This window comes from Myxine glutinosa, chromosome 9 (assembly GCF_964187855.1).
Source record: "Myxine glutinosa chromosome 9, kmMyxGlut1.1, whole genome shotgun sequence".
Classification (NCBI taxonomy): Eukaryota; Metazoa; Chordata; class Myxini; order Myxiniformes; family Myxinidae; genus Myxine; species Myxine glutinosa.
Genome location: NC_136269.1, coordinates 124,877,943 through 124,904,866, shown reverse-complemented (window position 1 = coordinate 124,904,866; position 26,924 = coordinate 124,877,943). Strand labels below are relative to the sequence as shown.

General features: G+C 43.6%; 1 long non-coding RNA gene across 1 annotated transcript in view; it reads left to right on the top strand.

Annotated features, from left to right (window-relative positions):
• LOC137434648 (uncharacterized) overlaps nt 1–26,924 on the top strand; it is a 55,643-nt gene that overhangs the window by 8,018 nt on the left and 20,701 nt on the right. Inside the window, exon 2 of the long non-coding RNA XR_010985898.1 lies at nt 13,894–13,975. This is a non-coding gene — a long non-coding RNA (uncharacterized LOC137434648). The remainder of the gene's footprint in view (nt 1–13,893; nt 13,976–26,924) is intronic.

Here is a 26,924-nt window from a genome sequence, read left to right as displayed (position 1 = left end):
AGAAAGGAGAAGGATTTTGGGGTGGTAATAGATATGGGGGATTATCAGATGGGAGATTACCAGGAAGCTATATGTCAAGCTAATAGGGTTTTAGATTATATTCATAGGGGGATCAATTATAAATTATTACAGGTACCGGTAATGATGACACTCCATAGGAATTTAGTGAGGCTTCATCTACAATTTTGTGTATAGTTTTGGTCAGCACATCTGAGGAAGGAGATAGTTAACATGGAGATGGTACAGAGTAGAGCAACTACATTGATTCAGGGTCGAGCTGGAAGAAGCTATGAGGAGCAGCTGAAGGAAACAGGACTTTATACATTAACAAGTACAAAAAGTTTTAATTAAAACAAAAGCCGCGTCGATGTTACACAATGCCTAGATGCAGCTGTGCCTATAACGTCGATGTTATAGGCACAGGACATTCCTATTGATTCGATTACTTGATGTTATTTTTGTGCAAAGTGAAAATATATCTCGGCAATTTCCCGTGTGTGGCGACGAATTTTTAATATATCTCGGCATTTTCCCATCTGTTATTTCAGGCGGTGTATGACTGACCATGCCGCGATTTAAAAAATATATATCTCGGCAATTTCCCGTATGTGGCGACACGTGAACGAAGCTATGCTCCTGTCTCCACATTATTGTGACGACGTATAAATTAAATATTTCATCGTGACGATTGTCATCAAATGGACGAATTTTTAATATATCTCGGCATTTTCCCGTCTGTTATTTCGGGCGGTGTATGACTGACCATGCCGCGATTTAAACAAAATATATATATATATCTCGGCATTTTCCCGTCTGTTATTTCGGGCAGTGTATGACTGACCATGCCGCGATTTAAAAAAAAAAATCTCAATGGACTTGAAGTTACAGGCCTTTGAGAATTCATTTCGTTCTATAAAGGGCAACTTTCATCGGATTTTCTTCCCGTTTTTTTTCAACCGTGTCTAAAACTATGTTAGCGACTGTGAAAAATGAAATGATATATCGAATTTGATTTGAAATAAAACTGTGTGAGAGAGGAAGACACCACGGACCTACAAAACAGGCCTCAAAGCTATGCGAGTTAATAAAATGGTGGATATTTGTTTATATGAAGGCTCTCCCAGAATGGGTGGAGCTATGGTTCCCAGAATGGGTGGAGCTTTGAGGTTTTGTCTTCTCTGCAAGAACAAGAAGAACAACAAGAAGAAGAAGAACAACAACAACAGCAGAGGGCACTCTATGAGCAGCGTCTGCGACGCGGCTAAAAAGGAGACATTTATGAAGGAATTTGATAGTGTTGTTTAGGATAATGAAGGTTATAGAGAAATAAGTGCAAAATAGTTTTTTTCTGAAGAATAGATAGTGGTAGGACGAGGGGACACGGCCTGAGCGTAAAGAAAAAGAGAGCTAAGACAGTATTGAGGCAAGGATCTTTCACACATAGTAGTTAATGCATGGAATGGTCTCCCAGGAAAGGTAGCAGCAGCAGCAGAAAGCGAAGATGAGTTTAAATTGGAATTAGGTACATAGAATGTGTTGGAGATTGAGGTGTAGAGGGATATTGCCAGGATGTGCAGGATGGGTGATGGTACCTGGTATTGGTGCAGCTCAGGCACGATTGGCTGAATGGCCTCCTCCTGCACCAAAGTTTCTTGTATCCTTGTTTAAAGTTTTAGAATCTGTTCTCTTCCAATCTGGTGGCTTTAAGTTGCGCAGAAATTCCCAAAACTTTGTACTATTGCGGTGAAAGTGCTCCTACCTTTTACTCCGCCACATCCATGCGAAGTTGGGTTTTGCCATTCTGGCAACATATAAGATGTAATAGAGAAATCAATTTCCAGTAGAAGATGTCCTGCGACTCTTTTTTTTTCCTTACACCATTTTCCCATTAAGTTGGGATTGCTAGCCCATACAACATGCCCTCTTGGCCTGTTTTTCACAAACCGAATGACCAGACATGACTTTTGACTGGAACTTGTTATGGCAGGAATTTTTGGAATTTGTTTAGGGTGTTGGCAATAACTTTAGGGTGTTGGCCCAATCCCACCCTCCTCCTGAACATCAAAACAGCTGTTCACCACCATCGATGCCTCCTCCCCCCCAAGCCCTCTCCCTCCCACGGATCTTCCGATGTCCCTGTTCTCTGCTGTTGTACTTGTGTGCTTCCCTCTCTCTCCCCATCTTGTCTCCCGCTCCCTTTATTGTATGTTTTGTGTGTCCGTTCGTTGTTGGTTTTTGTGATTGATGTTAGCTCTTACACGAGCCTCGATCTTGTATCCAAAAAACTAAAAATAAAAAAAATCTTCATGGAACGACACTGTGGGATCTTTAATGCTTACTAATACTTGTAGACATCATCTTTCAAACATAGCAGCTCGCATTGATCTATTTTGTCATACGGAACAAGAATAAATCTCCTACAATGGCGACACGACTACAGGTAAAGTATGTTGCTTGCAATTTTTTTGTAATTTTAATGTAATTTTTGTAATTGACTGGCATTTTGGAGGATTTTTAGTTGTAGATTTTAACCGAAGCATTATAGTTTCCTGGAAGGAATAATTATTTTGGGAACACGATAATTTGCGACTTTTGGAGGAAAACCCACGTTAATAGATATTACAAATAGAAATCCTCCAAAATAATAATCGAAATCCAGGTTAATACAAAATTAATACAAATAATGCAAAGTTAATAGAAAATACAGATTAACACCTTCACTCTTTCATTTCTCTTTACTCCCGCCTTTGGAAGAAACTCCCTCACTCTCTTCAATCTCACTCCTCCCTCCAGGTCTTCAAAACAGCTGTTCACCACCATCTCTTATCTTCCCCCATACAAAGCCTTGATCTTTTCTACCCCCATTAATTCACCCCAGATCCACTTTTCTGAAATACCAACTTCTTGCCTGGAAGTCCTAGCAGTATCCATGTGTTTTATACCTCTCCTCTTACACGAGCCTCGATCTTGCATAGCAAAAAAAAAATATAATAAACTTTGTATTTGAAGCCAAAAATTAAAATTTGGATTAACTAACTTTTCCAATTTTTTTCGTCTTCTAAATATACTGGACCAGGCCAACAACTCAAAAGTTGAAAATCGAAGTTGCAAAGACTCAAGGATGTTTACGTGCCAATATTTAGTAGGTTTTAGAGATACAAGAATATAAGACCCGTTGCTTCGCTGATGGAAATACCAATCTTTGCTGCGATGGCTAATCAATAGGGGGGGGGGGGGGGCGAGAAGGATTCCTGGGCTCTCCGTGCAGGGATAACCAACGTCACTTCTTTCCAACCAATTTCTTTCCTGTTGACATTTGCAGTTTTGACCATGTGCCCATTAAAAAAAAAAAAAAATTGGGATTAAAACCCTTCCTGGGAGTTACCCGAATCCACCATAGTTGGATTTATTGAAATCCGTTAATCCGTTCTCAAGTTATAACACGACAAACAGACAAACAGACAAACAGACAGACAGACAGACAGACACGGCTCCTTTTATAATATAGACTAGTGGGGTCACCCATGGGAATCCCACGGGTATGGACGTGTGTGACATTTGGACATCTTGATTTACATGCTGCACATTAAATTTTACAAAATGGTTAAAATGGTGTAATGAACACAATTTATTTATTTCACATAATATGTGACCCCTCACTCCTCTCCACCCTCACACCTCTCCAATGCCACTCCTCCTCACACTCCTCTCCAATACCTCCTCACACTCCTCTCCAATACCTCCTCACACTCCTCTCCAATACCTCCTCTCCAATACCTCCTCGCACTCCTCTCCAATACCTCCTCGCACTCCTCTCCAATACCTCCTTGCACTCCTCCCCAATACCTCCTCGCACTCCTCTCCAACCCCTCACACTCCTCTCCAACCCCTCACACTCCTCTCCAACCCCTCACACTCCTCGCCAACTCCTCACACTCCTCGCCAACCCCTCACACTCCTCTCCAACCCCTCACACTCCTCTACCACCCCTCACACTCCTCTCCAACCCCTCACACTCCTCGCCAACCCCTCACACTCCTCGCCAACCCCTCACACTCCTCTCCAACCCCTCACACTCCTCTACCACCCCTCACACTCCTCTCCAATCCCTCACACTCCTCTCCAATCCCTCACACTCCTCTCCAATCCCTCACACTCCTCTCCAATCCCTCACACTCCTCTTAAATCCCTCACACTCCTCTTAAATCCCTCACACTCCTCTCAAATCCCTCACAGTCCTCTCAAATCCCTCACACTCTTCAATTCCTCATACTCCACTCCAATCGCGCCTCACTTGCCTCTCCAATCGCGCCTCACTCTCCTCTCAAATCGCTCCTCACTCTCCTCTCCAATCGCTCCTCACTCGCCTCTCCAATCGCTCCTCACTCTCCAACCCCTCGCTCCTCTCCAACACCTCCTCACACTTCTCTCCAATCCCTCATACTCCTCTCCAATCCCTCACACTCCTCTACAACCCCTCACACTCCTCTCCAACCCCTCACACTCCTCTCCAACCCCTCACACTCCTCTCCTCTCCAACCCCTCACACTCCTCTCCAACCATTCACACTCCTCTCCAATCATTCACACTCCTCTCCAATCCCCCACACTCCTCTCCAATCCCTCACTCTACAATTCCTCACACTCCTCTCCAATCCCTCACACTCCTCTCCAATCCCTCACACTCCTCTCCAATCCCTCACACTCCTCTCCAATCCCTCACACTCCTCTCCAATCCCTCACACTCCTCTCCAATCCCTCACACTCCTCTCAAATCCCTCACACTCGTCTTCAATTCCTCATACTCCCCTCCAATCGCGCCTCACTCGCCTCTCCAATCGCGCCTCACTCTTCTCTCCAATCGCTCGTCACTCTCCTCTCCAATCGCTCCTCACTCGCCTCTCCAATCACTCCTCACTCTCCAACCCCTCGCTCCTCTCCAACACCTCCTCACACTCCTCTCCAACACCTCCTCACACTCCTCTCCAACACCTCCTCACATCCCTCTCCAACACCTCCTCACACTCCTCTCCAATACCTCCTCACACTCCTCTCCAATACCTCCTCACACTCCTCTCCAATACCTCCTCACACTCCTCTCCAATACCTCCTCACACTCCTCTCCAATACCTCCTCACACTCCTCTCCAATACCTCCTCACACTCCTCTCCAATACCCCCTCACACTCCTCTCCGCTCCAATCGGCCCTCACTCTCCGCTCCAATCGGCCCTCACTCTCCAAGCCCTTGCTCCTCACTCTCCAACCCCTAGCTCCTCGCTCTCCAACCCCTATCTCCTCACTCTCCAACCCCTCGCTCCTCACTCTCCAACCCCTAGCACCTCGCTCTCCAACCTCTCGCACCTCTCCAACCCTCCTCATCGTTGTTGCAGCAGCATTCTGTGCAGTTCTCCCATCTCGTGCGGTCTCTGAGCGGTTCTTGCTACATCCTGTTCAAGTCTGCGTTCTTCATCGACCGTCGCATTCATTTTGGAAATGGAAATTTCCACGCAACGCATGAATCGTCACGATCCTCAAGAGGAAGTGTCTCGTATTTATCAAATGACAAATGGCAAGTAAATTACATTGTGAAAAATAAAGATTTCAAATAAACCTATTTAAAGTGTATGCGCACATAAGTAATTTTAAAAAAAACGAAGAAATATCTCTCGGTAATTTCCTGAAACATATTTTACTTCCGGATAATAATGTTGAATGAAATAAGAAAGAACGAAGATATATATGTCGTTTTTGTGCCGACTCTCATAAAAGTAATATATCTTAACGGAAAAGAAAAAGCGAATTTTTATATATGTCGACATTTTCCCCGAATGTTATTTTAGGCGGTGTATTTTCGTGTATCATCGTGGCGCGATTTTTATAAATATATCTCGGCAATTTCCCGTGCGTGCGTGAATGTTCTCAATTATTTCTGACACCGAGTCTAAAACCATCGATAAAAATTAAATCAGATGGTGAATTCGAGCTAAAATCGTGAGGGTGACTCTCAATGAATGGGCTTTAGTTTACAGGCCTTTGAGAATTCATTTCGTTCTATAAATGGAAACTTTCTTGGGATTCTCTTCCCGTTTTTTTTTCAACCGAGTCTAACACTATGTTAGCGACAGTTAAAAATGAAATGATATATCGAATTAGAGTTCAAATAAACCTGTGTGAGAGAGAAAGACAGCACGGGCCTAACTAAACAGGCCTCAAAGCCATTCGAGGTAATAAAATGGTGGATATTTGTTTACATGAAGCCTCTCCAAGAATGGGTGGAGCTATGGGTGGAGCTACTCTGCAAACGGACTAAGCCACACCCCCAGACAGACGGACAGAATCACCTTCGCCTATTAATAATATAGATGCTGACCCATGACTTGGTACTTATTTAGGAGGAAGAATTGATTAATTGTGATAATTTTATTGATAACCAAGTACTGCAATAAAATTTCAGCAAAAGACTTCATCTGATATTTTGATTTTTCACCTTTTGTTCGGTCAAGGCCAAGTTAAGTGAGGTCGAGGCCGTTTATTCCTGAATATGTGAAACACCCCGCAACCCATGCCTGCAGAAAACAGACTTTTTGGAATGCTGGCCGCAATTTTCATCCAATCGCCATAAAAATGTGTTTAAAGATATCTATGGGTAGGCCCTCATATGTTGACGGTTTCGTCCCAATCGCTCAAGTGGTTGCAGAGAAAAGTAATTAAAAAATGAATAGAGGTGGAAAAGTGAGGGCCGCGGCAGATGTTTCACAACATGGTCAACGATGGTTGTGGACGCCTATTACTAGTAATAGTAGTTGTGAATGGTAGGAATCCAACATAATGTTGCAGGAATTGGACATTTGCTCAAGAGATTGGAAATTTGGAATGAAATATCATGGCATATACGATAATATAATATGAAATATATGAAACCATGCCGCATGAAACCATGGCCGCATATGAAATAGAATGAAATATAATATTGCCTTCGATACGGTCTGGAAACCCGCTCTGCTCACCAAACCCTCCTCCTTTGGTATCCATTGAAATCTCCACGCATGGCTGGCGGACTTCCTCTCTGGTCGTAGTCAACGTGTGGAATTCCTGAATGAAATTCTCTCATCTCCCCTTCCTGTTCAGGCTGGAGTTCCCTAAGGTCGTGTTCTGGGCCCTGTGCTTTTTCTGGTCTTTATCAATGATCTCTCCGACTCTCTTGAAAATCCTCTCTATCTCTTTGCTAATTACTCCACTCTCTGCCGCTCTATACCTGATCCCTCAGATCGGCTGTCTGCAGCCTCCTCACTCTCTGCAGACCTGGACAAAATCACAGACTGGTCAAACAAGTGGAACATGTCTTTCAATCCTGACAAATCTCACATTCTTACTATGTCTCTCCGAAAAGACCGACTGGACAACCCTCCCATCCACTTTCTCAACAATCCTCTCCAAGAAGTTTTGTCACTCAAGCTTTTGGGTCTCACTATCTGCCATGATCTTTCCTGGGAAAACCACATTTCCAAGGTGGTCTCCAAAGCCAGTCGCCGACCGGGCATCCTCCGTCGTGCGAAGTCCTTCCTTGGCACACCTGAGCTCCTCAACACATACAAGGCTTTCATCCGCAACTCAATGGAATACTGCTCTCCCCTCTGGGCTGGTGCTCCTGCCTCACACCTAGCTCGTCTTCACGCGGTTGAAACCAAAGCGTTCAGAATCATTGGAATCTCCCGCGATGAAGATAACTCCGAGGGCCTTTCACTCACTCACCGCCGGCAGGTCGGTGGTCTTTCCGTCTTCTACCGACTCCTCTCCGGCCTTGCTCCTTCAGCTCTGTCTGTGCTCTGTCCCCCAAATATTCCTACAGGTCGCACAAGATCTGCCTGCAACCCTCTTCTGGTGAAATTGCCAAAATCAAGACTCTCTACTCACCTTCACTCCTTCATTCCTCTTTTCTCCCGCCTCTGGAACAAACTCCCTCACTCTCTTCAATCCCACTCCTCCCTCCAGGTCTTTAAAACAGCTGTTCACCACCATCTCTTAACTTCCCCGATCCAAAACCTTGATCTTTCCACCCCCGTTAATTCACCCCAGATCCACTTTTTATGAAATACCGACTTCTTTCCTGGAAGGTCTCGCAGTGTCCATGTGTTTTATACCTCTACCATCCACCCCCTCCCCCGCCTTCCCATGCTCCTTCCCCCCAAGCCGTCTCCCTCCCACGGATCTTCCGATGTCCCTGTTCTCTGCTGTTGTATTTGTGTGCTTCCCTCTCTCTCCCCAATCTTCTCTCCCGCTCCCTTTATTGTATGTTTTGTGTGTCCGTTGGTTTTTATGTGATTGATGTTAGCTCTTACACGAGCGTCGATCTTGTACACACAAAAAATAAATAATAGAAGGATGTGTTCCAGAATGAGCAGGTGCATTGGATATGCCAGTAAAACCCTTCAGATTGCTGAACTTCAATTCATCGGTGCTTTTGTATGTGGAACACATCTTGCGTTAAAATGCAGGTGACAACAAATTTATATTGTCAAATTAAACATTAATATTTAAAATGTAACTAAATCAAAGCAATTTGCTAATCTACAAACATTCATCATCACCACAAATAAACTACATGGCAACAAGGGGAATTTTAACCGGCTTTATGCAATGGCAGACCATCCAGTGTAACCCTTGCCAAGAAACTCCTTCGGCAGCACCCACGCTCTGTAAAGAGCCCATCATGATGCAGGATTGGCATAGAGCCATGACGTCACAGAGGTGTTCCCAACCTAGGAATGCACTGAGGGATTAAAGTTATTCAAGGGACTTTATTTGTTAACATGGCAGCAAAACATATGATGAATGACTTTTGGACAGCAATACACATGATTTATTGCATGGCACCCGAGTTATGTTTTGTAAATATTTTCAGGTGTTTGTGTGTTTGTACGTTACTCTTTCACGGCCAAATTATAGTACCTAGAGGTGCCAAATTTTGGGTGCAGATACTTTATAATCTGGGCAAGGTTTGAAGCTCCTGCATGCTCGCTGGCAGTGACGTTCATTCTGAGGCCACCAAAGGCCGCTATAAAGTGCATATTGGGATGTGGGGTCACACAGTGCTGCTGTTAGCCCACAGGGAAAAGGTAACCAACACGAGGCCAATAACTACATGGCTTTTCAATGTCAAATACGTCCTGAAACCACCGCTGGGAAAATCTTACCTGGCCGGGAATTGCCAATGACTACTGCTGCTTAAACTGAACATATTGGAGAGTTCTTGGGATACCTTACACCACGCGGTCTTGAGAAACATAGACATGGGCGGGGTCTACAAGTGGCAAATTTCAATGGTCATGATGATGTGAAAACGCCGTAATATTTTGTACAAGTAATGCTCAACAGAAGATTTTAAAAGTGCGAAAAAGGCGATTTAAATTCAATTGAAACTTACTGTCTCCCTCCTTCAAACCCTGGTGGTGTCTGGTCAAATCTGTTTCTGGTGTTTGTTCCCCTGGCATCCCCACTCTTACCACAAACAGCTACACAGCTGATGCCGCAAGTGAAAAAGCTGAATGCCTCAACTCTGTGTTTGCCTCTAAATCTTGTGTCCCAAACCCATCCCTCTCTGTACCCACCGTACCCAGTCGTACCCGGCTGCTCCTAGACTCTGTGTCCTTCTCTCCTGACAAGGTGGAGAAGTTTCTGTCAAACCTCGACTGATTCTGCAACTGGACCAGACGGCATCAGCCCACGGGTCCTAAAATCCTGCTCTGATGCTCCTTCATACCCTCGCTCTACCGGAATACACGTGCACCTCACTTTATGTTGCAATCTGATCAAAAATGGCCGACTGGTAAACTGGCGGCTATTTTAGTCATAAAAAACCCGATATTGAACACGTCCTCAACCATTTCTCGACATGCATTGACCGATCTTGTTCAAATTTGGCAGACAGATAAGGAATGATGGGTTACATATGCATGTCATTTATTTTCGAGATCAGATCCAAGATGGCCGACTGGCGGCCATTTTGTTACTTAAACGTGTCCCCAACCGTTTCTCGACATGCATGGACCGATCTTGTTCAAATTTGGTGCAAAGACGTTTGCAGAAGATTTTGTTTTGTAATCCGACTAAAGATGGCCGACTGGTGACCTTTAACTCCGTACAGCAAAATTACTAAAACCAAGGGGGCTATGACATTTTTCTTGTTATTATTTCGTGTGCATCCTGTCGCAGCTGGTTGCATCATTGCTGGGAGCGCAGCTGTGCTGCTGATGCAGTTCCCCCTGTTTCCAGTAAGCTTGTACTCATTTTTCCGACATCAGAAGGACGACAGGTTGAGTCAACCCACCTTGTGTTATGCATCAACAAGGGCTCAAACTCAAGACCGTAAAATCTTAACCTTAACCGTTAAGACAATACCTGGCTTCTTGGAAGAATGATAAAGAAGAATTGTAGATGAGGGAAAATGGGTAGAAGAAAGAGGAGTTCGATAATAATTTGGAGCACAGCAGTTGTGGGTGACCCAGAGGTGCACATGGCCACCTGGTTGGACAGGTATGTTGTTCTCTTTATCAGGGAAGGTATACCATGCTCAGAGGGTTCATTCTAGGGAGAGAGCATCCAGTGATGTTTTTGGTATTTTGGCATCTCAGGTAGTATAATTATGACTATGGTGTTATTGATAGAGAGGCAAAGTCATTCATTCATTTGTAATTTGTCTTCGCCGTGGGATCTTTAACGTCCACCAACTAATTCTGGAAGACGAAGTTTGACATCTATCTAAGGGACGGCAGACACACACGTCGATGCCTCGCTCTGCCTGCTCAACACCATGATGACAGTTTATACCTGGGTCAGGATGAGTATTCTTACTACGAGGCCATCTTGCCAGTACATTATCAATAGAGTTAGGCACAATCTAACCTTACACCTTGTTGATAACTCAATATATTAGGACATGAAATGAGCAGAAAGACCAATTGGTTGGTTTGACATGCAGTCAATGGATGACCATTGGTGCATTCACTGATTTCATTTCATTCACTGAACCATTTCTAATAGGATATTTTCAGCCATTATTCTGTCTGAAAGGAAGTGGCTTCTCAGCTGCTCGTTCAAACTATGAAACAAACCAAACTAATTTTCCCCATTTGCTCTCAATATTATTGCATCTCCCACAAAGAAGTAAAGGCACAAGGTCTCATGTCAAACAGGTTTGTGGCTTCTCTGTTTTTGCCTGTGACGTGTCTACAAGAACTCCGCATGGTTGTTGTTGCTGCGCTGGTGGTTCTTGTTGGGGGGTTGATTTATGAAAAGTGCACCTCGGACAGTTTCTGGACCACACCCACATTTGTCGCTCGACTCCACCCACCATGACACCCAGAAAAAATATATGACCGCCATCTGGGTTTTCTGGTAGGCCGAAGACATCAGGCCTGTAGGCCTAAGGCCCGCTTGGAGTTTGCAAAAAAGCACAGAAAGGACTCTCAGACTGTGAGAAACAAGATTCTGTGGGCTTTCATGTGTCTTTCACTGAGGAGAGGCTTCCGTCTGGCCACTCTGCCATAAAACCCAGATCGGTGGAGTGTTGCAGTGATGGTTTTCCTTCTGGAAGTTTCTCCCATCTCCACGCAGGATCTCTGGAGCTCAGCCAGAGTGACCATCGGGTTCTTGGTCACCTCTCTTACCAAGGCCCTTCTCCCCCGATTGCTCAGTTTGGCCGGGCGGCCAGCTCTAGGAAGAGTCCTGGTTGTTCCAAACTTCTTCCATTTAAGAATTATGGAGGCCACTGTGCTCTTGGGAACCTTCAATGCAGCAGAATTTTTTATGTAGGCTTCCCCAGACCTGTGCCTCGACACAATCCTGTCTCTGAGCTCTGCAGGCAGTTCCTTCGACCTCATGGCTTGGTTTTTGCTCTGATATGCATTGTCAGCTGTGAGACCTTATATAGACAGGTGTGTGCCTTTCCAAATCATGTCCAATCAATTGAATTTACCACAGGTGGTCTCCAATCAAGGTGTAGAAACATCTCAAAGATGATCAAGAGAAATGGGAGGCACCTGAGCTAAATTTCAAGTGTCATAGCAAAGGGTCTGAATACTTATGTCAATGTGATATTTCAGTTTTTTCTTTTTAATAAATTTGCAAAACTTTCTAAAATCCTGTTTTCTCTTTGTCATTATGGGGTATTGGGTGGAGATTGATGAGGGAAAAAATGAATTTAAACGATTTCAGCATAAGGCTGCAACATAACAAAATGTGAAAAAAGTGAAGGGGTCTGAATACTTTCTGAATGCACTGTATATATATACAGGGTGAGTCAAAATTAGCGCCCGATTTCTGTTCATATATATACTGTATATATATTTCTGTCAGTTGATTGTTTGTTTGCCATTTGTATTACAGTGTACAATAAGGTATAAATAAATGAATGACATGTTTATCTAACCATTTATTTGGGGGAAAATTATTACGGAAGTGTACCAAGCTGTTTTACTTACAATTTTCAAAGTGCCTTCCCTCGTGATCGATGCACAATTGCAGCCGAGCAGGCACAGAGTGGCACACACGCTTACAGAGTTCGATATCAATTTCCTCAAACTTTGCAGTGATTTGAGCCTTCAATTCCTGAATGGTACGAGGCTTTTCACAATAAACAAGGTCTTTCATGAGCCCCCAAAGAAAGAAATCTGGAGGTGTAAGGTCTGGGGAGCGTTATAAGGAGTCTTAAGCATTATAAGGAGCGTTATAAGTAAGCGTCTGGGGAGTGTAAGGTCTCAATGGTTAGATAAACATGTCATTCATTTATTTATACCTTCTTGTACACTGTAATAAAAATGTCAAACAAACAATCAACTGACAGAAATATATATATACATTTACACATACACATATTTATATTTATATGATTGCTCTAGCAGGGAAAATGGCCTTAAAATGCATGTTGTTGCTGTTGTTGTTGTTGTGTGTGTGTGTGTATGTATATATCTATCTATCTATAATTCCAGTAATCTCTGTGTGTCTGTGTGTGTGTATGCGACCGCTGTTTCTCGACAACCACGGGTCCGATATACTTGAAACTTGCCAGGTATATTGCTGGGGACCCGAGGATGTGCCTTTTCAAGGTTTCATATTAATCGGACAAGTAGTTACCGAGCTATGGCGATTTCTTTACCAAACTCCGCAAGCCGTTCGCTTTGGACCAAACCATTTCATGTAAATAGAGGGGGGGGGGGGATTGTCACCGTACTCGCAAGCCGTTCGCTTTGGACCAAACCATTTCATGTAAATAGAGGGGGGGGATATAATTTTAGATATATATATAGTACGGGCATGCCCTAGTATATATAAATGTCAAATGCATGGCAGCGATACATGTGGGAAATGTACATGCCCAGACCAGGTATCGAACCCAGGTCCTCTGGAAAACGGTACCAGTGCTCTGCCATCTGAGCTATCTCGGCAACCCTGACTGTCCACAGTGCCGTCATTCTTGTTTTACTTTCTCTCACCTGTTCTTGCTCCTTTTGCTCTTTCATTTGTCTGTCCCTCTCCACTCTCCAGTCACTCCACTGCTCACCTCCATTCTTCTGATTTTATCGCACTTGTGGAACTGCCTTCCTCAGTCTCTTCAGTCCCACTGGTCTTAAAATCAACTCTTTGTTATGTAATAATTAAAAATCTAACAGACATTAGGACTTTTCACAGAAGCCATTACAAACTTTTTTTTTTTAGACAAACCTGTTTTTATACTTGCAGCTCTCATGGAACAGGCCCCAATATCAAACAACGCCATCGGTCTCTTCGAGTTCATTTCCACGGGAGGAAAGTGTCACGTGATTGATGGCTGCCCTATGCAAAATTTGATGATACATTCAACAAGCAATATAAAATGACTTGTTTCCACCCTCACAGTTCTGAGTATGAAAAGAAAAGCTGGGAGTGCATGAATATCCAGATGGTGAGCCGTGTCAGGACTACCTGTCATCGCACACAGGTGGGTGGCCTCTTCGACGCCATGCTTTGGATGGAAGATTGTCCCCCACAAAATTTAATAGAATATCTAGAAACTTCTTTGACATGCTTAGTCTGAATATGGCCCAGCTAGGTTATAGGAAAGTCATTGCCTTTGCTCATTAATTCATTATTTCATGGCTTTGTACTCTTATATTCCCATGGCAACTACCAACGAGATTACCATGATTGTGAATTAAAATACAAACTCGTGTTTGAGTCGACAATTTATACTAAGGAAGGAATGCAGGAGGATTCCATCTGGCCCATCATGCCTGTGCATTTCAACAAATGTCCATGTGGACCTACTACCCTATCCTCGATTTGTCCAGGTACCTATCTAACTCCACTTTATAGCCTTCCACCGTTTCAGCTGCCGCCACTGCTCCAAGGTGACCATTCCATGCATTAACTTGGCCTCTTCAGCCAATCAATGGGGAGTTCGCCCTCAAAGGGGTGTGGAAGAGAATTTCAGGGGGGCGAGGGTCTGTTTGAAAAAGCTGGCGTGAAAGGTTTACTATGCAAAAAGTACACACGCATAAAACTATGTATGTGTGTGAATATAGTGACATATATATATATATTGTTATGTTTGTGGGGGGTATGGATACCCTAGTTCAGGTAGATTGTATAGATTAGTGTGCTCCGACTGTCGTGAAGAAGAAGAAACCTCGATGTATCATAAGTAGGGAATTTGTGTAGACTGAATGTCGGGTAAGCTTGTGTCTTCGTCCCCATCAGAGGGATGGGGTTTGTTAATTAGCGAGGGATTATGGGTACTTTTAATCCCCTGTATGTAATTGCCTCTAATTTATTCCTCTGATCCTTATGTTCCACACTTGACACCCAGCCAGAAATTGGCCATTAACCGCACCAATTAAAACGCAACCGGAAACCAGGCATAAAGCATTACCGTGGATAACACCGACTTGGTAAGCACACAGGACAGGCAGGGCCATGAGCCATGCCCCGAAGAGCAGTGATTGGTCCGGGATTTGATTGACACTGAGGACTGGTAAAATGGGACGATGGGATTGGTGAAGCAGGCACAGATGACGTCAGAGCCACGCGTACAAAACACTTGGAACGGCGGACATTTTGCTTCTCGGTTTGGGTCTGGTGGTGAACTGTTCCAGGAGCTGAGGCGTAAAACTGTACGTTCGCTGAGGGCCGACAAGGATGCATATGTGCGAGGAATCTGTGAAAGGGTGGAGCATCACTTGCGATTCTCGTCCTGCTTACAGAGGAATCCGTGCATGGCGTTCCTCTAAGCCTGTCCCTCGGTGTACTGCAGTTAGAGCAGAGGGTGGTGGCCTCTTGACAGAGGAGTCTGAAGTGAAGGCCTGCTGGGCCGGTTACTTTGAGCAGCTGTACCAGGCTGATCCACCGGCTGTTGGGTTGGATGTCAGTTGGGTGTTGGGTGTTGCTATCCCAAATGCTGACCCCCCAATTAACTGTGAACCGCCTTTACTTGTGGAAACACAGGCGGCGGTGAACCGGTTGAAAGGAGGCAAAGCTCCTGTGATTTGTGGCATCCATGCTGAGCTTCTCAAGGCTGGTGGAAATACTGTACTGGAGTCGTTGCATGCAGTCCTGTGCTCTATTTGGAGCACAGGCATCATCCCAACTGATTGGAAGAGGGGCCTTGTTGTCCCCCTCTGCAAAAGGAAGGTGATCACCAGGAATGCAACAACTACTGAGGGGGGTGACGCTACTCTCGGTGCGGGGCAAGGTCTTTGCTTGGATCATTCTTGAGAGGGTTCGCCGCCATCTGCTCGAGCACCAGCGACCAGAGTAGTCGGGCTTTACACCAAAGACGTCAACGATTGACCGTATCCCTGCACTTCGGGTCCTCACCAAACGCAAGCAATGAGTACCAGATAACTGGTTATAGAGAGGCATCAGCGGCAGAGGTGCCCACAAAAATGATGCAACCAGCAGCCGGGTGGCTGCACATGAACCACCACATTAAAAAAGATCAGACCATGCCTCACCATTCTAAATTCCCGATAATAAAAGTTACTTCTGTGAGGGTGTCGAGGAGGGTGGGAGGGAGGAGCAGCAATATCGCAAGTCACAAAACCCCCTGGGGAGTGGGGACATTGTTTCGTAATATCATCAATATTATGCTGTTATCATCGGTGTTTTTATAACATTTGTAATGTGAAGTGGGTTTGAAAAAACGCCACGAAGAACTCCTTGGAAGAACTCCACGTTAGCGGCAGGAAGGGTCTTGTTAATAACCCTTGTGGGCATATAGACTACAGTAGATCTACGATCAGGTGCGTTCGTCGGTGTAATAAGCACAGACTGATGTCCGGATTCCTTCAAATTTATTTTAGTTTAGTGTTAAACAGCATTAGTAACTGTTTAAAAAGGTAATCATACATGTTTGTGGTTACCTCTGCCACCAAAGGTGGATGGAAGTTATGTTTTCACCCCTGTCTGTTTGTCTGTCCGTTTGTTTGTGAACAAGATATCTCAAAAGGTTGTGGACGGTATCAGGTGAAATTTGGCGGAGATGTAGCGCATGTGACAAGGACGAAATGATTCGATTTTGGTGAAGATCCACATCCGGATCCAGATCCAGCTAGTATAATTTTTTAAGTGATTCATCACCATTGAGGGATATGGCCAACCAGGCGGAGGTATGCTCTCTACTGAGTGCCGTTCTAGGTACTCCCGCCAGGGAGTAATGCATTCGATCGTGTCTGTGTGTGTGTGTTCGTGTGTTTGTGAACAAGCTATCTGGGAAAGTTCTGAACGGATTTGGATGAAAGTTGGTGGGATGATTGCCCTTGGGATAAGGAAGAATTGATTAGTTTTTGGTGAAGCTCAGGATATTATTCCGGATCCAGGAATTTTTTCAAGGATTTTTTTTACCATTGGAAGATAGGGCTCATTTTGTTTCAACATTATCTTCTATATATTCTATATTTAACATTGTGATATGAAAATAGTTTTCATATTTGTTGTAAATGTAGTTTAAACTCGTGGTTATGCATTAGAGCGGTGTATTTTTTAGCAGCGTCATCTTCAATGTTCATGTTTTTTTTCTAATAAAGACATATTCTGTCATTTTAAAACCACCAAAGTGTGTATTCGGTTTCCCCGTTTCATAAAATGTATCGTTTGATACGTATAATGCTTTAAAACTGTTTTTATTTAATTAATTTTTTTTACCTCAGAAGAGATATCAACATTTACCTCAGCGAATGTCAATCGCTGTGTCAGTATTTGATGAACTTATAAAGACTTAGGTGACTTATAAGTGTGACCAGCATGTGCACGGGATTCTTCCCAGAAGAATGAGGGATCGCATTAGCTTGTCCCACTTAAAATGAGCGAGTGTTGTTTTGACGTTTGGGCCAGTTTTATATGTTGTATCCCTCAGGAATGAAACGGACGTTTTCCTGGCTTACAATTTTATTTGAAGTCACACATGCCTCAAAATACACTCACTTATATAGAATTGAACGCTGAATCCGAAAATGTAAGTGAAATTGCCTTCTTTTTTTTTTTTAACATTATCTTCTATATATTATATATATATATATCTGTGCAGTGTCTGTCTTGTCTTGTGTTGTCTTGTTTTGTGTTATCACTGAACTACTCCCTCAAACTTTTGTGAAATCGTACTATTCCAACTTGACCCACGGCGGGAGTAGGCGCTCTACTGAGTGGCGTTCTAGTTTATAATATTTTTTACTTCTGATAGGGGCCGTTGCTCCCACGAAAACAGCACCATAAGCTCTACGTGTTAACATGGCGTTTGTCCAAGGAGGGAACACCTTTTGGGAAGGTGGAATATTTATTGTTAGTGTTAACATTGTTTTGTAATAACATTATTATGCCAATATCATTAGTTTTGTTATTACAAACGGCCTTGGAAAAAGGCCACGATAAAGCTATCTCAACACGGATATACACCTCAACACGCAACCCCATTAGCGGGGAAAATTCCCCTTGGCGGAGAAAACCCCCTTGGTGGAGAAAACCCCCTTGGTGGAGAAAACCCCCTTGGTGGAGAAAACCCCCTTGGGGAAGGGGGTCAAATGAATGCGCTACAACATTCATTGTGTGACTTTTAGTCCTGTCAAGTTTGATTGAGATTGGATAAGTAACGTCCGAATGTATCGTCGTCAAATATCGTCAGACAGACAGACAACAAATTGCGTCCGGTATTTTATTATATATATATATATATACACACATATATACTGTATATATACAGTGCCCTCCATAAGTATTGGAAGAGTGAAGTGAAATTTGTTGTTATTTTTATATACTCAAGGAATTGGGATTTGACATCAAAATATGAATATGAGGCAAGAGTACAGAAGGGCAGCTTTTATTTCTTGGTATTTCTACGGATACAAATACTGAAAACATTTTTTTGAATGTAAAGGGATGTAGGGATGTTACTCCAAAAAGGATGGAAACAAGGTAAGAATGGTCACAATAAATGATCATGGAAAACCATCCCTACATCTTTCTTTGTAAACAAACAACTGAAAATGTCTGCAGTAAAGGCTCAGCAAAGAATTTCAAGGGAAGGCACCAAGAGTTTGGTGATGTCGATGGGATGGTAGTCATTGCATGCAAGCGATATGCAACCAAATACTAACTATTATACTACTTTAATTTACTTTAGGTTCATCTGTTCCAATACTTATGTTTACCTTAAATGGGGGACTGAAAATAAAGTGTTACAAGTCAGGAGACGACGATGGTTCACGAGCGAGCGGTATTCAATGACAAAGGACGGACTATAACCGAAACAGGCCCGGACAGGCCAGGCCCTGAAATGTCAAAACGAAGGTTACTGACCTTGAAATGAGATAGAAAACAATGTATAATCAGTTATGAGGTTAGTTAGCTACACAATACCGAAAATTCGGTGAAAAATGAAATGAAATAAATAAATAAATAAATAAATAAATGGGGGAAAAAAAAAAATGAAAAATCGAGCTCTGCGGGGCTAGACACATGACATTGGCCTAACCAAATATCGAAACCCCTGTCAGATTCCACCAAACCCCTCGGAGAAGATGTAGCTTGAACTCGATTACCCCCTAAAAAGACATCTTTTTCGGGCGTGGCTCCGCCCACAATGGGCGCAATACGCCCACTCTAGGCAGGACACAACTAGATCATGATATCAACCTCCCACCCAATTTTCGTCAAGATCGGATGATATCATCGGGTAGTTATGCTGCGGACACACACACACACACACACACACACACACACAGACAGACAGACAGACAGACAGACACACATACACACACACAGACAGACAGACAGACAGACACACACACACACACACACACACACACACACACACACATGACGAATATAGTGCTCACTTGATAACTCGTGAACCAATTGTTCTGCAATGGTAAAACATATATGGATATAATTACCAAGAAATAAAATCTGACCTTTTGTACTATTGTCTCATATTGCGCACCGCTCCTTTTCTATTCCATCTCCAGGTGCTGCATGACGTCATCACTGTGCACCCAAGGGGGCCCGGCGATGATGCGCTCCGAAAGAAAGTACTCAGTTTTCACTCCCTTTGTTTGTTACTTGCACAATTGAAGATATTTCAAGCATATTGTTGGTCTTGTGTGTTATTCTGTCTGTCTGCCTGTTTCTTTGTCTGTCAATAGCCTACAGGTCACAATTTTAAACCGATCTTCACGAAACTTCACCAACTAGTAAGTAGAATTGTTCATAAGGAAGAAGCCTATTGATTTTGAAGTCATAGGTCATCATCTCTTGAGGTCAAAATTCTAAAGTTGTCATTTTTCATCCGATTGACTTGAAAATTAAACAGCAATTGCATAAACCCTCATTTAATTGGGAAACCAACCATTTTTGAGGTCAAACAGTCAAAGGTCAACTCAAGGTCAAACTACTAAAATCATCAATCTTCATCTGAAAAATCAACAATTTTCATCCCATTAACCTGGAGATTGAAGAAAATTGCATGGTTCATCACTGAATTGGGGAACCAATTATTTTTGAGGTCAAAAAGTCAAAGGTCAACTCAAGGTCAAACTTCTAATGTCATCAATTTTCATCTGAAAAATAATTAATTTTAATCCAATTGACTCAAGCTTTGATTGAATAAGTCAATTTTAATCTTAATGAAATGGACAATTAGATGCATCTATGGCAACCGTTTTTGGGGGGCGGGGGGGATTTTGCAGGTATCGTGCTATGCATGACGTCTTTCTTGTTTTCTTGTTTGTTTGTTTTTCCAGGCGGTATCTCGGTGATTCTTTGAGGTAGGAAGCTGAAATTTGGGCACAATAGTGCGCAAATGCTTTGGCAAAAACAGTAATTTTTTATTTTTTGATGAATGAATTAGTTGATGAATTGTTATCGATTTATTAATTAATTAATTATTTTCTTTTTCACCTGGACAATATCTCAAGCAACTTTTGAGCTGGGAAGCTGATATTTGGACATGACAATGACCAAGTGATTTGGCTGTAAAGGTTAATTTTAATTTATTGATTAATCAATTAATCAATGAATTATTTCTTGATTCATTAATTATTTAATTAATTTTCAAAAAGTTACAGCTTCAGGTGAAACATTGGTGGTTTAGGTATGCTATTAGCCAATTGATTAAGAAAACAATTATTTTACGATTATTATTTATTTATTTTAATTACGCAATTAATCAATGAATTATTTTACACCTCTTCCTCCCAATACCATTTATACAGTCACGTGAAAAAGTAAGCACACCCCATGTAAAGTTTTGACTTTTTAAACATATTTCAACATACAGTTATTTGATCTTCATTTCAACAATATTGATAGATAAAGGTGATATAATAGAACAAATATCATGAAACATTTACATTTTGTTGTCCATTGTATAATTTAAACAAACAAATATTGCAAATTTCGCATGTGGAAAAAGTAAGTACACCCCTACATTTATCACTACTTCAAATACCTAATATTATAATCAGGTGCACCAGCTCAGGTGCAAATGATTAGAACATCGTTAGAGAGGATCTTAGAGGAACCTGTCTTATTTAAACCTCAGACATTTAGTTTGGTTTGCTCTTTGTTGTTGAAGTGTGCAGCATCACCATGCCTAGATCAAAAGAGCTCTCTGAGGGCTTCAGGAAGAAGGTTATAGATGCCTACGAGTCTGGGAAGGGATTTAAAAAGATCTCCAAACAATTTGAAATCAATCATTCGACCGTCCGGAAGATCATCTACAAGTGGAGAAGATTCCAAACAACTGCCAACTTGTTCAGGCCAGGCCACCCCAGCAAGTTCAGCCCGAGAGCGGACCGCAATATGCTGAAAGAAGTCTCTAAGAACTCCAGAATGTCATCACGGGACCTACAGGTAGCTCTTGCCACTGTTGATGTCAAAGTGCATCAGTCTACCATTAGAAAGAGGCTGCACACATTTGATCTACATGGGAGGTGTGCCAGGAGGAAACCTTTGCTGTCCAGAAAGAACATCAGGGCAAGAGTAAAGTTTGCTAATGAACACCTAGGCAAAGACCAGCACTTCTGGAACAATGTGCTCTGGACAGATGAGTCAAAGTAGGATCTATTTGGCCACAGTACCAGAAGACATGTTTGGCAAAAACCAAAGACAGCATTTGACCACAAGAACCTGATACCAACTGTAAAGCATGGTGGTGGAAATATTATGGTTTGGGGCAGCTTTGCTGCATCAGGGCCTGGGAAGCTCACGATCATAGAATCCACTATGATTTCTTCATTGTACCAGAGGGTGCTTGAGGATAATGTGAGGCCATCTGTCGGAAATTTGAAGCTCAACCGAAGGTGGACCTTGCAACATGACAATGACCCTAAACATACCAGTAAATCCACCAAGGAATGGCTGAAAAGAAAGAAATGGAGGGTTCTGGAATGGCCAAGTCAAAGCCCGGATCTAAATCCCATCGAGATATTATGGGGGGATTTGAAACAAGCTGTGCATGCAAGAAACCCCTCAAACATCGCACAGCTGAAAGAATTCTGCATGGAGGAGTGGACAAAAAATTCTCCCAGTCGATGTCAGAGACTGGTAGACAGTTTTAAGAAACGCCTACTTGAGGTTGTTTCTGCCAAAGGGGGCAATACCACCTATTAGAGCCAAGGGTGTACTTACTTTTTCAACATGCGAAATTTGCATTTATGTTTATTTAAATTATACAATGGACTACAAAATGTAAATGTTTCATGATATTTGTTATATTATATCACCTTTATCTATCAATATTGTTGAAATGAAGATCAAATAGCTGTATGTTGAAATATGTTGAAAAAGTCAAAACTTTACATGGGATGTACTTACTTTTTCACGTGACTGTATGTATGTGCCTGTCTGTATTTATGTATGTATGTGGATGTATGTCTGTATATATGTTTGTGTGTATGACTATGTCTGTGTGCATACATGTCTGTATGTGTGTACGTCTGTTCGTATGTATGTGTGTCTGTCTGTATGTATGTGTATCTATGTTTTATGTGTGTATGTATGTATGTATGTATGTATGTGTGTTTGTATTTGTGTGTGTTGGTATGTGTGAATGAATGAATGAATGAATGTGTGAGACGTGTCAACGATGGGAAAGAGGAAGCTCAAAAGTCTAACTGAAGACAAAGACAGACAGGGACAGGACAATGGAAGGAGCACTAAGGGGATGGAGGGAGGTGGGAAGTATTATTCTTCGTGTGTTCCTCTCCTTGTCTGCTGGTGACTCGGAAAGATGAGAACGCTGCCAGGCTGCAGCTCCAGGGCCGAGGCAAGCTACAGCATCTGCTGTGCAGCACCCGTTAATGGTCGCCTGCAGGCACCCAGCCTCCGCAAAGGCCCTTAATGTCGCAGTGATTTGCTCGGGGTCGTGGCCAAGGCACATGGCGTGGGGTGGCGAGTTGCCAACGTGGCCGTTCTTCGCCCGTCTCCCGATCGCTTCCTGCCCTCTTATCAAAACAGTTTTCGTGGCAGGGATGGATCAAATTAGACGTAGGGAGAGACCCTAAGCAGGAACAGATGTTCGGTTCAGGGTAGCTCATTTATAAAGACATCCCATGTAGAATATTAACGCGCGGAGAGTGCGGAGCCAGGGAGCAGTTTATCGTCTCGGCAGATGCACGTTCCTCCGTACTGGCAAAGCACATCGCCAGGTTTCGACGGCAAAATTAATATCCAAGGGCTTGTAAAGGGTGGAAAGTGTTTACCATGCCCGGAAATATGCAGGAGGAAACCTGGGGATAAATCGCGTTGCTTTTCTCTGAGCTGCGCATAACGAGCAGCGAGAAACGTAAATGTTTTAACGCTTTTTTAAAAAGCGAGGCGGTGCGGCAGAGGAGGCGCGGGTGCGGCGGGACGCGTGGGTGCGGCGGGACGCGTGGGTGCGGCGGGACGCGTGGGTGCGGCGGGACGCGTGGGTGCGGCGGGACGCGCGGATCCGGCGGGACGCGCGGATCCGGCGGGACGCGCGGGTCCGGCGGGACGCGTGGGTGCGGCGGGACGCGCGGGTCCGGCGGGACGCGCGGAACCGGCGGGACGCGCGGGTGCGGCGGGGCGCACGGGTCCGGCGGGGCGCACGGGTCCGGCGGGACGCGCGGGTCCGGCGGGGCGCGTGGGTGCGGCGGGACGCGCGGTCCTCTGATTGCGTCGGGACGCACGCACGTGCGTCAGGAGTCTCACGTAGCGGAGAAATGTGCGGATTCCTCTCCGGCGAGAGTGTGGTCGGGCGGTCAGGCTTATGGGCTTCGTGGATTGTATTTAATGCCTCGAAGCAGATCAAGAAACGCGATCTCGCGTCGCAGGCGCCGCGTGCCGGAACGTACTTAGGACGACAGCTTGCCAATTACGGCCTCGCGCACGAAGAGCTCGCGCCTGCAAATTGCCCCCAAACAGCGCGAGCGCGGCGCAGCTGTCGCTCAACGTGCCCCGCGGCCCTCTCGCCCGCAGCTCGCGGAGAGGGCGGCCCGGGCAAGGTCAGCAGGGCGAGTGGCGGCACCCGCTCCCGCTCTCTGTGCGGCGGCGATCCTGGGTGTGCCAGCACACACAAATTCCTGCGCCTCTCAAATCTGTGCACAGCAACGTCTGCCTGTCCGAGCATCGCGTAACTTTGCGGAAATTTTGGTCAAACTTTTTTTTTTAAACGTAAACATAAAAAAACATTTCTGTGATGATGGAATTTATAAATTCAGCCAAACTGATGTAGAAACACCAATTATACTACTACTACTACTACTACTACTACTACTACTACTACTACTACTACTACTACTACTACTATTACTATTACTACTTTAATGGCCCAATTATTCCCATCTGTTTGTGGAGTCGTTCGCGGGGAGAGGTTTGGCTCTCAATGTAGTAGTAGTAGTAGTAGTAGTAGTAGTAGTAGTAGTAGTGGTAGTAGTAGTAGTAGTAATAATAATAGTAATAATAATAATAGTAGTAATAATAGTAGTAATAATAGTAGTAGTAATAGTAGTAATAATCTATATTATAATAGCCGTAGATGATTCTGTCTGTCTGTCTGTCTATCTGTTGGGTGTCTGTCCGGGGTGTGGCTTACTCGGTTTGCAGAGTAGCTCCACCCATAGCTCCACCCATTCTGGGAGAGGCTTCATATAAACAAATATCCACCATTTTATTAACTCGCATAGCTTTGAGTCCTGTTTTGTAGGCCCGTGGTGTCTTCCTCTCTCTCCCAGTTTTATTTCAAATCAAATTCGATAAATCATTTCATTTTTCACAGTCGCTAACATAGTTTTAGACTCGGTTGAAAAAAAACGGGAAGAAAATCCGATGAAAGTTGCCGTTTATAGAACGAAATGAATTCTCAAAGGCCTGTAACTTCAAGGCCATTGAGTCTCTCTCACGCCTTTATCTCCAATCTAACTCACCATATGATTTCATTTTTATCGATGGTTTTACTTTTAGACTCGGTGTCAGCAATAATTGAGAACAATCCACACACGCGGGAAAATGCAGAGATATATTTTTAAAAATCGCGTCATGGTGTATCATACACCGCCCAACATGACACCGCCGGCAATGTGTCGATATATATTAAAAATTCGCTTTTGCTTTTCCGTTATGATATATTACTATTTCGTTTGATGATAGTCGTCACAAAAACGTCAACAATGATGCCGACATATATTTCTTCGTTTTTATTTCATTCAACATATTAGCCGGAAGTAAAATATGTTTCAGGAAATTACCGAGAGATATTTCTTCGTTTTTTTTATTAGTTATGTGCGCATACACTTTAAATAGGTTTATTTGAAATCTTTAATTTTCCACAAACATTCCACACACGCGGGAAAATGCAGAGATATATTTTTTAAAATCGCGTCATGGTGTATCATACACCGCCCAACATGACACCGACGGCAATGTGTCGATATCTATTTTAAATTCGATATATCATTTCATTTTTCACAGTCGCTAACATAGTTTTAGACTCGGTTGAAAAAAAAAGAGAAGAAAATCCGATGAAAGTTGCCGTTTATAGAACGAAATGAATTCTCAAATGCCTGTAACTTCAAGGCCATTGAGTCTCTCTCACGCCTTTATCTCCAATATAACTCACCATCATGGTTTTAGACTCGGTGTCAGCAACGCGGGAAAACGCAGAGATATATTTTTAAAAATACACCATATCACCGCCCAACAGCCAACAAGTATCATACACCGCCCAACATGACACAGACGTCAACATTTCGACATTATCGCTTTTTATTTAAACCGAGCCGAACCGAATAAACCGAGTGAATTCACCGTTTACCTTTGATGACAGTCGTCACAAAACGACATATATTTCTTCGTTTTTATTTCATTCAACATTTTTAGCCGGAAGTAAAATTACCGAGAAATTACCGAGTTCAGGAAATTACCGAGACATATTTCTTCGTTTTTTTATTTATTAGTTATTTGCGCATACACTTTAAATAGGTCTATTTGAAATATTAAATTTTCACAATGTAATTTACTTGCCATTTATCATTTGATGATTACGAGACAAATTCCTCTTGAGGATCGTGACAATTCATGCGCTGCGTGGAAACTTATATTTCCAAAATGAATGAGACGATCGATGAAGAACGCAGACTTGAACAGGATGTAGCAAGAAAACGAATGAGACGGGCGAACGAGTCCATCGACGAACGTCAATGCAAACTTGCGGGGTCACCCGTGGGAATCCCACGGGCATGGATGTGTGTGACATTTCGACATATTGAGTTAGATGCTGCACATTCATTTTTACAAAATGGTTACTGGCAAGTCATCAGATCCAGAAATGGTGTCATGAACACAATTTATTTACGTGCAAGCACGAAAGCAAGACGGGCCGATTTCCGATTCCGACGGGCCGACGGGCGAGATGGGCCGATTTGGAGCAAGAAAAAGAACGAGACGGGAGAAAAACGAGAGAAACGAGACGGGGAAAGCCGATTGGAGAGGCGAGTGAGGCGCGATTGGAGAGGAGTGTGAGGCGCGATTGGAGAGGAGTGTGAGGCGCGATTGGAGAGGAGTGTGAGGCGCGATTGGAGAGGAGTGTGAGGCACGATTGGAGAGGAGTGATTGGAGGGGAGTGTGAGGCGCGATTGGAGAGGAGTGTGAGGTGCGATTGGAGAGGAGTGTGAGGCGTGATTGGAGAGGAGTGTGAGGCGCGATTGGAGAGGAGTGTGAGGCGCGATTGGAGAGGCGTGTGAGGGATTGGAGAGGAGAGGAGTGTGAGGGATTGGAGAGGTGAGGGATTGGAAAGGAGAGGGATGTGAGGGTTTGGAGAGGAGAGGAGTGCTAGGTGGAGACAGGAGAGTGTCAGGTGGAGAGGAGTGAGGGGTCACATATTATGTGAAATAAATAAAGTGTTCATCACACCATTTCTGGATCTGATGACTTGCCAGTAA